The 13,169-nt window shown below is 42.0% G+C and overlaps 1 non-coding gene across 1 annotated transcript; it reads left to right on the forward strand.

The window, feature by feature from the left end:
• The first annotated feature begins 10,149 nt into the window (after positions 1–10,149).
• Positions 10,150–10,256, forward strand: LOC112089478. The gene has a single exon (XR_002901116.1). It is a non-coding gene; the product is annotated as a small nucleolar RNA R71 (small nucleolar RNA).
• Positions 10,257–13,169: the final 2,913 nt, after the last annotated feature.

Below are 13,169 nucleotides of genomic sequence, written 5' to 3' on the forward strand. Positions count from 1 at the left end.
AAAACTGTTACCTTTTTGGTTATTATGGCGGATTTGTGATATCGGTGTGGTGTTGAGGGTTGTCAAGTTTTACCCTAAATGAAATCAATAGCCGCAAGTGCACAGCTGATTGATTGTAGTACTTAGGGATCGAATCCACAGGGAAGGAGGATCTTTCCTGCAAAAGCCTTCGAAAGAAATATAAAGTAAGGAAGTCTAGAACCAAACGGTTTTGTAGGGGTTTTGGTGGTGTGTTGAAAATGTAAAAACGAATCTTAAAGAGAAAATACGGAAATAAAAATGACCTAATAACTAAACTTAGCGAAAACGAGTAAAAATGAGAAAAACGGCTAACCTAATTGCTTAAATGAAAATTGATTGAAAGGGAATGAAAATAGTAAACTAAAGCTTGAAATAAAACGGTGTAAATCTATAAGAAAAGAGGCGTTGGGGTTCAGAGAAGTTTTCTCAGGGGTACGAACGATTCAAAACATTGCTAGAGAGTAAATTTGATAAGATCTTAGCTTAAAGTTTTTGAACTGGAGTCACGGACGTATGAATACGCCACTGTCGTGATCATAGACAACTATCTCTCTCAACCCTGACCAGTAGGTTTCCACTCTGGCCCTAGAAAAGAAGAGGTGCATTATGTTTAAGACTTGTCAGCATTCACAAATCGCCTATAGGTAGGTTTCCACTCCTATGTTTGTTTTGCTCTCCCAAACTAGATCTGACACCGGATGAACACTTTCGTGTCACCAAGCATCTGGATCAGATTGTAGTTCATGACGCTACTCTCATGCAGTAAAAACAAATTCAGAAGAAAAATTTCTAAGATTCGGCTCAAAAGCCAATGGAATCCTCACCGAACATATATATCCCCATCAAAAATCCCTTAATCCCAACAATAAAACTACTCAGACATGATGAACGAAATCAAAAACATAGTATTAAAAAGTAGAATAGAAACCAAAATTGAAAAAGAAAGAACAAGGGTTCAAGAGACAGAAATCTCTCTCCCTAAAACCAAAAAACAAAGCTTAAAGTAAAATTTATGTAAAGTATTTCGTCTCTCTTTTTTCTCTCTTCAAAAACGACCTAAATGACATGTATTTATAGTCTCCAATACTCTCTGGTGTCTAGGGTTCCGGAATTGAGGCTGGGAAAATGATACGGGCTTTAGAAATGGGCCTTCAAAGTCGGAGTTGGCTGGCTGCGGTCGGGATGAGTGTGACCGCGGGGAATGGGTGGCTGGCCGCGGTCGCGGTGCTTCTAACCGCGGGAAATGCTCTGTTGGCCGCGGGTGGAAACGCTTGCCGGCTGGTTTACGGGACATCTTGCTCTTCGCGTATCTTTTGATTGAACCGTTGGATTACCAAGCTGTAAAGTGTGCTGGAAAGCTGATACTTCCATCTGTAAGGTTTCCAAATTTGATCTGGATCAGACGGTGAGAAGGCCTTCAATCGGGGGTGAACTTCTGACGGTTTGACTCTGAGCTGAAATCTGGTTTTCTATCCATTTTGTTAAGCTTTTCCCTAAGTTACCTGAAAAGAGTCTTGGAACTACAAATACTAGAAAAACGTAAGAAAAGTACTTAAAAGCAATTAAAAACATAGAAAAAGTATTTCAAAACGATCCATAAAAGTGGTCAAAATACGGTGTTATCAACTCCCCATACTTAAACCTTTGTTTGTCCTCAAACAAAACAAAAGCCTAAACTGGTTATCTTAAAACAAAAAATAGGGAATGCACAAATCTCAAGACATGAACTCCTAAACTAGGACCAAAGATCGTGCATTAACCCACAACTTACTCTAGAAAATTCTCACCAATGCACAAAAGATACTAGTCCACTTTTTCCGTCATGCAAAACTTAAACAATCTAAATCTTGATTCTAGTCAACTAGCTCTCTACATTCATTAAGTTCAATAGTGAGTTCTCATTAAAGACATCATCCAGGGTAGACGGCGTTTGGCATTAAAGGGCTGTTTAAGTGGTGGAGTTAAAGTGTTTCGGGTTACCTGAAGATCTGGAGGATGCAAGTTAATATGCAAAACCGCAAGAGAGATAAGGACCTGTTGATGACCGCAAATTTTCAGTCACTTCTTCTTGCCAAATGTTGTTGCATAATCCTTCCTCCTTTGTTGTAAACAGCTATTCCCCCAGACTTAGATTCTTTCCGGGAATCAGAAAATGATCTCCAAAACTCCATAAAATTGAACTCCAATTGCCTTGGGACTTAAAATTCGACCTCTCTAGACTCTCTAAGGCTTTTATTTCCTTCTTTTCTTATTTTCAGATTTTTTTTTTTTTTTGAAAAGGAAATGCATTTTAAAGAGAGATAGACTAGAGGACGAGATTGTACCAAAATTTGAGATTTTTCTAAGGCAAACTAAGCTTCCTCTTGTGTTGAATTCTTCCGGGAACTTTTCCGGCAAATCGCAGGTCTCTGTCCTTGGTGACTGAAAACTGCGTCGTTCCTCTTTCTCTCCAACGTTTTTGCACTTATCTGCATATAAGAAAATAGAAAACAAGAGTGCATGTGGTTTGAAAGAGGATTGGTTAAGGTGGGGAACTAGCTAAAGATGAACTAGCCATTCAGGATCAAAAGAGAGTGTAAAAGGATAAAGGAGTCCTGAATGTATGATTCGTTTCCCTGGTCTAATGTTTCAATGAGAAAGTTAAGTCCAAATTAAGTCCAAAAAAAACAGAGCTACTGTATCCCTTCATCTAAATCGAAATCATTCAAATTCCTCTGGGGTACTTCGTTTCAAATGTGCTTAGCTACCGCCTAGTCTAGTCCTAAATCATGAATGAGCATGTCACTAGGAACAGTCTAAAAGCACACAGTCAACTATCATTGATTCATGTTCACCATTCCCTTTAAAACGTATTTTGTTTTGAAAACCGATTTTGAAAAACTTTAAGGAAAATGCAAAAAGTGTAGATAATGCAAGACTCATGAAAGAAAAGTGGTTAGAAAGGGATGAAATCCTCCCCCAGACTTAAATCACACTGTCCTCAGTGTGAAACAAGTCGAGATTGGATGAGAAAAATGCATAGGTAATCGAATTGGTAAGGCAAAAGAGAACTTACCTGGATCCGGGATGCTGGTGGAGATGAACCGGATTCATTCGAAGAGGTTTGGGAAGGTGATAGGTGGTGATGAAGGTGGTGGAGGGTGATGAATGATGTGGAGTGGGGATTGGTGAGGTGGAATGAGGTGAAGTGGGTGGTTTGGGGTCGGGTTTCATGTCAACGACCATTTGTCGCGGTCAGGAGCCACGCGACCGCGTCAAACCAGTGCTCGGCCGCGGTCAGAAAGACGCGACCGCGGTCGAAGGGGTGTTTCCCGCGGTCATAACACCTGCGACGGCGGGGGCTTATCTTGCGGCCTCTTCCTGCTTCTCCTTGGTTCCTGCTGGGCCGAGCAGTCAGGGACCATCCTTCTTTTTGGTTTTTTCGGGTTTTCTTATTTTTTTGGCTTTTTGTTTTATAAGAAACACCTGAAACTAAGAAAAATAAAAAGATCAATAGAAAAAGAAAGAAAAATCCTAAAGAAAACAATACCTAAATGGGTTGCCTCCCATTAAACGCTTCTATTTTAAGTCGTTTAGCTCGACTTTTGGTGTTGGACGTGGCTTAGTCCAATGAAGAAAACCTTGTCCTGAGACAAGTCTTTTTCGACATCTCCTTGCTTTGCCTAGCAGGTTCTTCGTCACTCCAAAGCTCTTCTTCAAACTCTTCTGTTGCAGAACGTTTTCCTGCTTTGCTGTTGTATGGGACAGCTTCTGTGAAGACATCTTTGTCGATATTAGCAAATGAAATCCTCCGGTTTGGCCAGTCCATTATAGCTCCGGAAGTTGCTAAAAAAGACCATCCGAGAATCACTCGATATGTTGCGTCTCTCGTCTCGACAATGTAGAAGTCGACAGGCACTATGCAATCTCCTATTCTCAAAGGAATTTCATGAGCTATTCCTTGAGGTGTTGCATTGGAATTATCAGCTAGACTAACCTTTGCTCTAGTCATGCGCAGGTGTTTAATACCAAGTCTCAAAACAATTGCCTTGGACATCATGTTAAGACAAGCTCCAGAATCACAAAGCACGTTTTTAAACATTTCTCCTCTAATAGAACAAGAGATAAGAAATTGACCTGTAGTCTTGACCTTATGGAGAATTCGAACCTGCCTTTCTCTGTAGGTGTTGGCTGGTGTTTCAAATGCAGAATAGGATTCACAAAAGAAAGCTGCAGCGCCGTAATCAATGATTGAATCAATGTATGGCATCTTTATCTTGCTGCATATCGGGTCTTCCTGTCTTGATGACTCAGCTGAATCTTCAACACATTCCTTTGCCATCATACAAGGTAATGAATTCCTGCCAATCCGTTTCCTCATCTGAAACTTGGTTTTCTTCTCCCTGAGTTGCTTTTTTAGGTGCTGGAGGTTGAAGTTGGGACAGAAGATGTATTATTTTTCTCTCAAAACCCGGAGGTGCATCTGAACGACCAACTCCCGCGGTCAGAGGCATCGCGACCGCGGGAAGTAGAGCCTTGGCCGCGGTCAGAACACTCGGACCCGCGGCTCCGGATGTAATTTGCTCATAGTCCGTCTCTTCCTTTTTTGTACTTGATACGAACCTCTCCAGCTTCTTTATTGGGTAGACCAGCATCATATGAACTCATACCAGGGCGTTGTTGTGCATCTTCATCAGGATTTTTGGGAGATTTCTTATAAAATCTCTCAACTTGCTCAATGTTGGGCATCTGCTCCATTCTTGCATCAATCTCCCATGCTTTGAGCTCGAGTTTGTTCATCCTGTGCTCGATCTCTTGCAGCTCTTCGTCTGTCTTCTCTCTATACCAGGAGACGGATTCTCTGACTTCTTTAATCTCCTGCTTTGATTCGACAATATCACTTGAATTCTGTATGATGTCATACCCTTGTCTTGTCTGCTCTGTTGCGACTTGGTGGATCATCCCAGCTAATGTTTGTGCGTCCTTGTGGGTTTGTTCTTCCAGAACTCGAACATGATTGGCCAGATCATCGAATTTTCTGTTGAACTCTTCAGAGATTGAATCAATTCTCTTGAGCAGGGTGTTTTCAGTGAGAATCTGCTGATCAAGGAACTGGTTTATCATTCATTCCAGGCGTCCCAAACGTCTGTTGATCCTCAAGTTATCCTCTTGCTGACTAGGGTTCTGCAGTGGAGGATTATAGGCGTGTGGCTCGAAGTAGGTTGGAGGGGGACCATAAGGATCTTCCCGGCGTCAAACAGTCTCTCTGCGCCGGTGGTAATGGTAGTTTGGCTGGCTGTATCGATCCATGTAGCTAAGATTTCGGGTTTGGTGTTCTTCTCTGCGTCTAGTGGCTTGAGGAGTGTTATAGAAACCTTCCTCATAGTGTGTATTTCGATTTATAGGATCCATATCTTTTGAAATGGAAACAAAATAACCGAAAAATGGAAAAATGCAGAAAAAGGGGTTCTAGAGTCGATTTACCAACCTTTCTTAGGGTTTTGCGGAAAATAAAACGCGAGCCTTCCCCGGCAACGGCGCCAAAAACTTGATGTCGGTGTGGTGTTGAGGGTTGTCAAGTTTTACCCTAAATGAAATCAATAGCCGCAAGTGCACAGCTGATCGATTGTAGTACTTAGGGATCGAATCCACAGGGAATGAGGATCTTTCCTGCAAAAGCCTTCGAAAGAAATATAAAGTAAGGAAGTCTAGAACCAAACGGTTTTGTAGGGGTTTTGGTGGTGTGTATAAATGTAAAAACGAATCTTAAAGAGAAAATACGGAAATTAAAATGACCTAATAACTAAACTTAGCGAAAACGAGTAAAAATGAGAAAAACGGCTAACCTAATTGCTTAAATGAAAATCGATTGAAAGGGAATGAAAATAGTAAACTAAAGCTTGAAAATAAACGGTGTGAATCTATAAGAAAAGAGGCGCTGGGGTTCATGGAAGTTTTCTCAGGGGTACGAACGATTCAAAACATTGCTAGAGAGTAAATTTGATAAGATCTTAGCTTAAACTTTTCGAACTGGAGTCACGGACGTATGAATACGCCACTGTCGTGATCATAGACAAGTATCTCACTCAACCCTGACCAGTAGGTTTCCACTCTGGCCCTAGAAAAGAAGAAGTGCATTATGTTTAAGACTCGTCAGCATTCACAAATCGCCCATAGGTAGGTTTCCACTCCTATGTTTGTTTTGCTCTCCCAAACTAGATCTGACACCGGATGTACACTTTCGTGTCACCAAGCATCTGGATCAGATTGTAGTTCACGACGCTACTTTCATGCAGTAAAAACGAATTCAGAAGAAAAAGTTCTAAGATTCGGCTCAAAAGCTCATGGAATCCTCATCAAACATATAGATCCCCATCGAAAATCCCTTAATCCCAACAATAAAACTACTCAGACATGATGAACGAAATCAAAAACATAGTATTAAAAAGTAGAATAGAAACCGAAATTGAAAAAGAAAGAACAAGGGTTCAAGAGACAGATCTCTCTCTCCCTAAAACCTAAAAACAAAGCTTAAAGTAAAACTTCTGTAAAGTATTTCGTCTCTCTTTTTTCTCTCTTCAAAAACGACCTAAATGACATGTATTTATATTCTCCAATACTCTCTGGTGTCTAGGGTTCCGGAATTGAGGCTGTGAAAATGATACGGGCTTCAGAAATGGGCCTTCAAAGTCGGAGTTGGCTGGCCGCGGTCGGGATGAGTGTGACCGCGGGGAATGGGTGGCTAGCCGCGGTCGCGGTGCTTCTGACCGTGGGAAATGCTCTGTTGGCCGCGGGTGAAAACGCTTGCCGGCTGGTTTACGGGACATCTTGCTCTTCGCGTATCTTTTGATTGAACCGTTGGATTGCCAAGCTGTAAAGTGTGCTGGAAAGCTGATACTTTCATCTTTAAGGTCTCCAAATTTAAGCTGGATCAGACGGTGAGAAGGCCTTCAATCGGGGGTGAACTTCTGACGGTTTGACTCTGAGCTGAAATCTGGTTTTCTATCCATTTTGTTAAGCTTTTCCCTAAGTTACCTGAAAAGAGTCTTGGAACTACAAATACTAGAAAAACATAATAAAAGTACTTAAAAGCAATTAAAAACATAGAAAAAGTATTTCAAAACGATCCATAAAAGTGGTCAAAATACGGTGTTATCAATTTGGAAGGCTTGAAATGACTTAATATTCAACAAAAGAAGGGTTAAACCGAAGAGGGATGTAGATTATGCAATGGCAGATGTGGCCGAATGGTTAGAAGCTTTAAATACGGAGGGACACAACCGGGTTAAACAAATTACCACTCAACCATATTCTGCGGCTGTCCGGAACACATGGCGCCGACCTTCTCATGGATCTTTCAAATGCAATTTTGATGCTGCGTTTAATCTTCAAACAAGACGGGCCGTAGGCGGATGGATAATACGTGACTATCAAGGGTATCCAAAATTTTGGGGAGCTGCTACATTAACAGATGCTTCATCAAGTCTGGAAGCAGAAGGAAAAGCGATGTTGCATGCCATTCAATTATCATGGTGCCTTGGATTTGACTTTATTTGTTTTGAAGTAGATTGTAAGGTTTTGCAGGATGTGTTAACAGGTTCATCAGATGATTTTTCGATAGCCAATTGAATTCTCGACATCAAATTCTGGCTATCAAAATTCAATTGTTCAAGTACAGCTCATACAAAACGTGAAGCTAATTATGCAGCCCATTTGTTAGCTAGAAATGGACCTCCAAATAATGTTTTCTTCTCCGATTGTACTTATCCTCCTTTTTGGTTGACAAACACTTTGTATTCAGACTTTATTGGTTCCAATTAATAATATAACAAGTTTGCCGAAAAAAAAAAAAAAGAATCCTATGAGTGCATAGGGAGGGTGAGATACCCTTAATGTCATCCAGAGAGTAGCCAATGGCTCCCCTATGTTTCCTCAACTCTCCTAACAACCTATGCTCTTGGTCCTCTAACAGCATATCATTGATAATGACAGGATAAGACTCATTAAGACCTAAGAAAACATACATGAGCCCCTTGGGAAGAGGTTTGAGTTCCAGCTGAGGTGCTTTAGACTCATCCCAATCAGCACTGAAGCTGTCTTGGTCAAACGGCCTAGCATGCTTCTTCACCTTATAACCCACGGCCATGACTGCTTGGACTGCTCCTTGGCTTGTGTCTGAACCTCTGATATCCAAGACCTCAGGGCCACTTTGTTTCAGTTCCTAAAACCTTGTCTCAGGACCAAGTTCTCTTGCATTGTCCAAATACAGCTTGTACCCTTCACATTCTTCTGCTAAGAACCCATGATCTCCTTGTTCTTGGGTTAAAGCAGCTTGAAGAGGGTCATCAGTATTCATTTCCTCAATCAACTCATCAGCCAGCTGATCCATTGTCTCCACATAGAAGCATTGTCCTTCTATGGTGGGCTTCTTCATCATCTCATTCACATCACACTTAAGCTTCTCAGACCCAAGTTGAAGCTCTATGATGCCACCTCTTACATCAATAATAGCTCCTGCTGTTGCCAAGAATGGCCTGCCCAAAATAAGAGGATCAACTGGTTCCTCATCCATTCTAGCACAACAAAATCAGTTGGAACCTCAAAACCACCTATCTTGACAGGCAGATCTTCGAACATCCCAACTGGTAACCTAACTGATCTGTCTGCAAGGACAAGGGAGATCCTAGCAGGTTTGAAGACTCTAAACCCAAGCTTCTTTGCTATGGAGAATGGCATCAAGCTGACAGATGCTCCCAGATCACAAAGGAATCCAAAAAATAGCAGAGGCCCTATGGCACAAGGGAGTGTGAAACTCCCTGGATCAGTCAGCTTTCTTGGAATGGACTTTCTTTGAATGATGGCACTGCATTCATGACTCAGTACCACCATACCTTGAAGCTATTTAGTCTTGTTCAGAATAGCATCCTTTAATAACTTACCCATCTTTGGCATCATTAGAAATGCATCAATGAGAGGCATTGTGAGTGGTGTCTCATTGAGAGCCTTCTCAAGTACAGCTCTGGCCTTGTCTACAAGCTGCTTCTTGAATCTCCCTGGAAATGGGAGCTTGGGTTGGTATGGAGGTGGTGGAACATATATCTTCTCCGGTTCAGGTTCCTTTTCCACCTCTTTAACCTTTTCTTTCCTTGATCTTTCAGCAACTTGATCATCCTTTAAGGCTGCCTCCCCCTCAGTTTGATCATTGTCCTCAATGATCACATTGTTGTGCTCAATACCAGGTAGCTCTTTGCCACTCCTCAGTGTAATGGCTTTACCATATTCCTTGGGGTTGGGTTCAGGCTTACCAGGTAGTTGTCCTTGGTTCCTTGAGCTAGAGGCCTGGTTTTGCTTCAATTCCTTGATGTCCTGCTGCATGTATGCATACTGGCTTGCAAACACTTGTTGACCCTGAAGCAGCTGTTGCAGAATCCCAACCATATCTGACCCCGACTGTGGCTGCTGTTGAACTGGTGCTAACTGGAACTGATGCTGAACCGGCGCTTGCTGTTGGAACTGTGGTGGACCAAACCCTGGTGGTGCCTTTGGCTGCTGCTGTGAACTGAAACCAGAACCCTGAAATGGTTGCTGTTGCTGATTGTAACCCTAATTCTGAGAAAACTGATTCTTTAGTTGAAAAGACCCTTGAAAGTTGTTCTTGGGAACAAAATTCTGTGGACCCTGAGAGTTAGGGTAGACTTGGTCTTGTGGGTTTGCTACATTGGGAATCCTGTGAGAGAGGTTCTGATTGGCATTGCCATACTGATATCTTTGGAACCTCTGATTCCCAATGTAGTTAAGCTCTTCCTGAGTAAGACCCTCTTCACTGATGTTCTCAAAGCATTGAGAAGGTTCCTCATACTCTCCTACAAAGTGCATTGGCTTTTGAGTGGCCAATAACACCTTGTCCAGCTTGCTTTTAAGTGTTTTAAAGTCCTTCTCATACCTTTGATCCCTACTTGAACTCTCACTCCTATTGGCTCTATCAAAGTCTTCTCCATATGTACCATTGCTCATTGCAAATTCTCAACCAGCTCTAAAGCAGCATGAATCTCCTTACCCAGAAAGTTACCATTGGAGGCAGTATCCAGCTGGTTCCTAATCTTGGGAAGAGCCCCTCTATAAAGTGTGCTGAGAAGTGAAGCCTCACTAAACCCATGGTGTGGGCATTGGTTGGTGTAGCTCCTAAATCTCTCATATGCTTCACCAAAACTCTCATTGCTGTGTTGAGTGAAGCTAGAGATTTGGTTTCTCAATTTAGCTGTTCTTGAGGTAGAGAAGAACTTGGATAGAAATGCCTGGTTGCATTGCTCCTAGGTTTAAATGGAGCCTCTTGGGAGATTCTTCTCCCATTGGTGAGCTTTGTCACCAAGACTGAATGGGAATAATCTGAGCTTGAAACTGTCCTCAGAAACTCCATTTATCTTTGTCAAGTCAAACACTTTATCAAATTGATCCAAGTGTTCCAAGGGATCTTCCATTGCAAATCCATGGAACTTTGAGTTTTGGACCATATTCAGCAAAGATGCCTTGACTTCAAAATTGTTGTTTTGCACAGGTGGTGCTTGAATTCCAGCTCCATACTGATGACCATTGGCCCTGTCATTCTCTCCAACATAGACCTGTGGCTGCTCATATCTCCTTTGCTGGTGTTGGAAGGGCTGTTGGTGGTGCACCTGTTGTCTTTGCTGGAGATTGGCCTGATGCCTCTGCTATTGAGCTGGAGCTTGTCCCTGGTGGACATAAGCTTGTTGTTGATGCACCTGTTCCTGATGAACATTACCCTGATGTAACCCTTGACCAGCTCCATTACCAGCTGCATTACCAGCTCCATTACCCTGAGCTTGTTACTCCTGAGCCGGTTGCTCCATGACAACCACATGCTCCCTTTGATCTTCCATATCAGCCGGATCAATCTGTCTTCCACGCCTATCCCTTCTCCTCCTTGGTGCCAAAAGATTAATGTTGTCGTTTAAGGGGAAAGGTGGACCACAGCTTCTTGCTCTGGACCTGGTGTTCATGCACCTGAAACTCACAACCAGAACTTAGAAAACAGAAAAGAAAATGCTTGATCTCAAGAAATGACACAATCTTAATGCTATCACATTTTGGCAACGGCGCCAATTGATAACTTAGAGTTTTCAAGGCTCTAAATGAGGGGTTATCAATCCCTTTTGTCACTTTGCAGTACAAAGGGTATCAATCCATCATGTGTAGACACTAAGATGCAGGATCAGTTCTTAATTCAAGCCAAATGAGTGAGGTTTTGATGATTAATGACAACTAAGAACTTAAAACAAGAATTAAAGCTAATGATCAACTTAAACAAGCAAGCAAGTAAGCTAAATGATATGAGAATGTATGTATGATGATGAGAAAGGTCTTAGACATGATAGTGGATTAGGGTGCCTTTGGTGCTAAACTAGTGAGCTAATGAATCATGTGATCAAGCAAACCATTCAACTTAAACATCATTAATTAAGCTAATCCTCTCATGAAGGCATTAACATCTATGTTAAACATTTTCCAATCTAATCATCATTAGTGAAACATGAATCAACAAGCATTGAGAACCAGTTTAATCTGTCATTTAAGCATATAAACAATCATTCCCATGATGAATAATACTTAAACCTCTAACAACCTTGGTTCAGGCATTTCATCAAACACTTTTGGTGCATGAAATGCCCAGAATCTAGACCACATATGATGTGTATGGATCTAGCATTAAGAACTGGTTGTAGAGAATATAATATGAATGATCTAACCCCTAAGCTCACTAATCTACCACCTAAGCACCCTAATCTACATATCTAAGACCTTAATATGGGGATTTATCACTAATCATGCTAATATCTCTTAAACCTTTGCAAGTTGAGAAGATTGGCATGATTAATGATGAGAAATGTAAATGGAGACGATAGATAATGATGGATTTGCGGCTTTAAACACAAGATCTCTCAAACTCTCTTGATTAAAACGCCCAAAATCAGATATTTCTCTTCAAAATGAGTTTTCTTACACAAAAGAGGCAAATAGAATATGGAATAAAGCTTAAGTCTTTGGGGTAAAACCCTAAAAAACTATATATAGATTCTAAAACGAACCGGTCAGCCCGGAACAAACCGGGTCCTGACCCGGCTTTAATGGATAAAATGACGAGTGTGCGAGTTGGTCAGGAGCTTCCCAAGTCGCATGCCCAAGTCGCACAGCCAAAGAAGCAGTCTTGTGAGCCTTAAGTCCTTTAGTTTCAGCCGCATGCCCATCTAGGAGTGTTCTGCGAGTCTTTGTGCGATTCAGTCTTCATCCTCTTAAACTCGCATGACCAAGACAAAATCTGGGAAGAATATGTGTACGACTTGGTCCTCCTTTAGTCCCAAGTCGCATGCCCAACTCGCATGATCCTGACAAGAAGCTTCAGGGAGATAGAATCCATGTAAGCCCAGCCGCATTACTCTCTCGGTGTAAAACGCGAATCTTCGTGCGGCTTAGTTCCCTTTGCTCCTTAACTCGCACGACCATGTAGCAGGGGATTTCAGAAATATGTGCGGGGTGGTCTTCATCACTCCCAAGTCTCATGCTCAAGTCGGTGTAAATTGCGAGTCTTCATATGGCTCAGTTCCAAGCTTGGCCAACTCGCATGCTCAAGTCGCACGCTTGTGGACTTAGTATTTTTCTTGCTCGGGAACCATAGACCTTACCCAGTGTTACCTTACTCGCACATCTCAACACGCAGCTCAACCCCCAGACATTAATCTCCAGGCATTGCGAATTAGCCAAGTCCATTCGAGACTTGAAGCCTGCGAGAAGATTTACGAATGTGAGTCCTCTATCCACGAATGTGAAGTGGTCCACTGATTCCAGTTTCAGTGGATATAGGACTCAGACATCTTCAACTTTGGTGAAGGGACCTTCGGTGCTTGGGAAGTGGAATGTTTTCTGGAGGGCTCATCTTCGCAGTGCACTGACACGGTCAGAAAGAGGCTTCTAGACATGTGTCCATTCCAGAAACGTTATCTTTTTGCTCATAGCTCCAAATTGAATGATCTCAAATGTTCTGGAAAGAGGACTCGAATATCTCAAATCTTGATGAAGGCCCTGTAGACTGAATCGGTCAGGAAGTGCATCGTCCTTCGCATTCTTCGGAGCTCATAGGGTCGGTCCAAAACGGT

The sequence above is a fragment of the Eutrema salsugineum genome, unplaced genomic scaffold (assembly GCF_000478725.1).
Source record: "Eutrema salsugineum unplaced genomic scaffold, Eutsalg1_0 scaffold_12, whole genome shotgun sequence".
In the NCBI taxonomy this organism is placed as follows: Eukaryota; Viridiplantae; Streptophyta; class Magnoliopsida; order Brassicales; family Brassicaceae; genus Eutrema; species Eutrema salsugineum.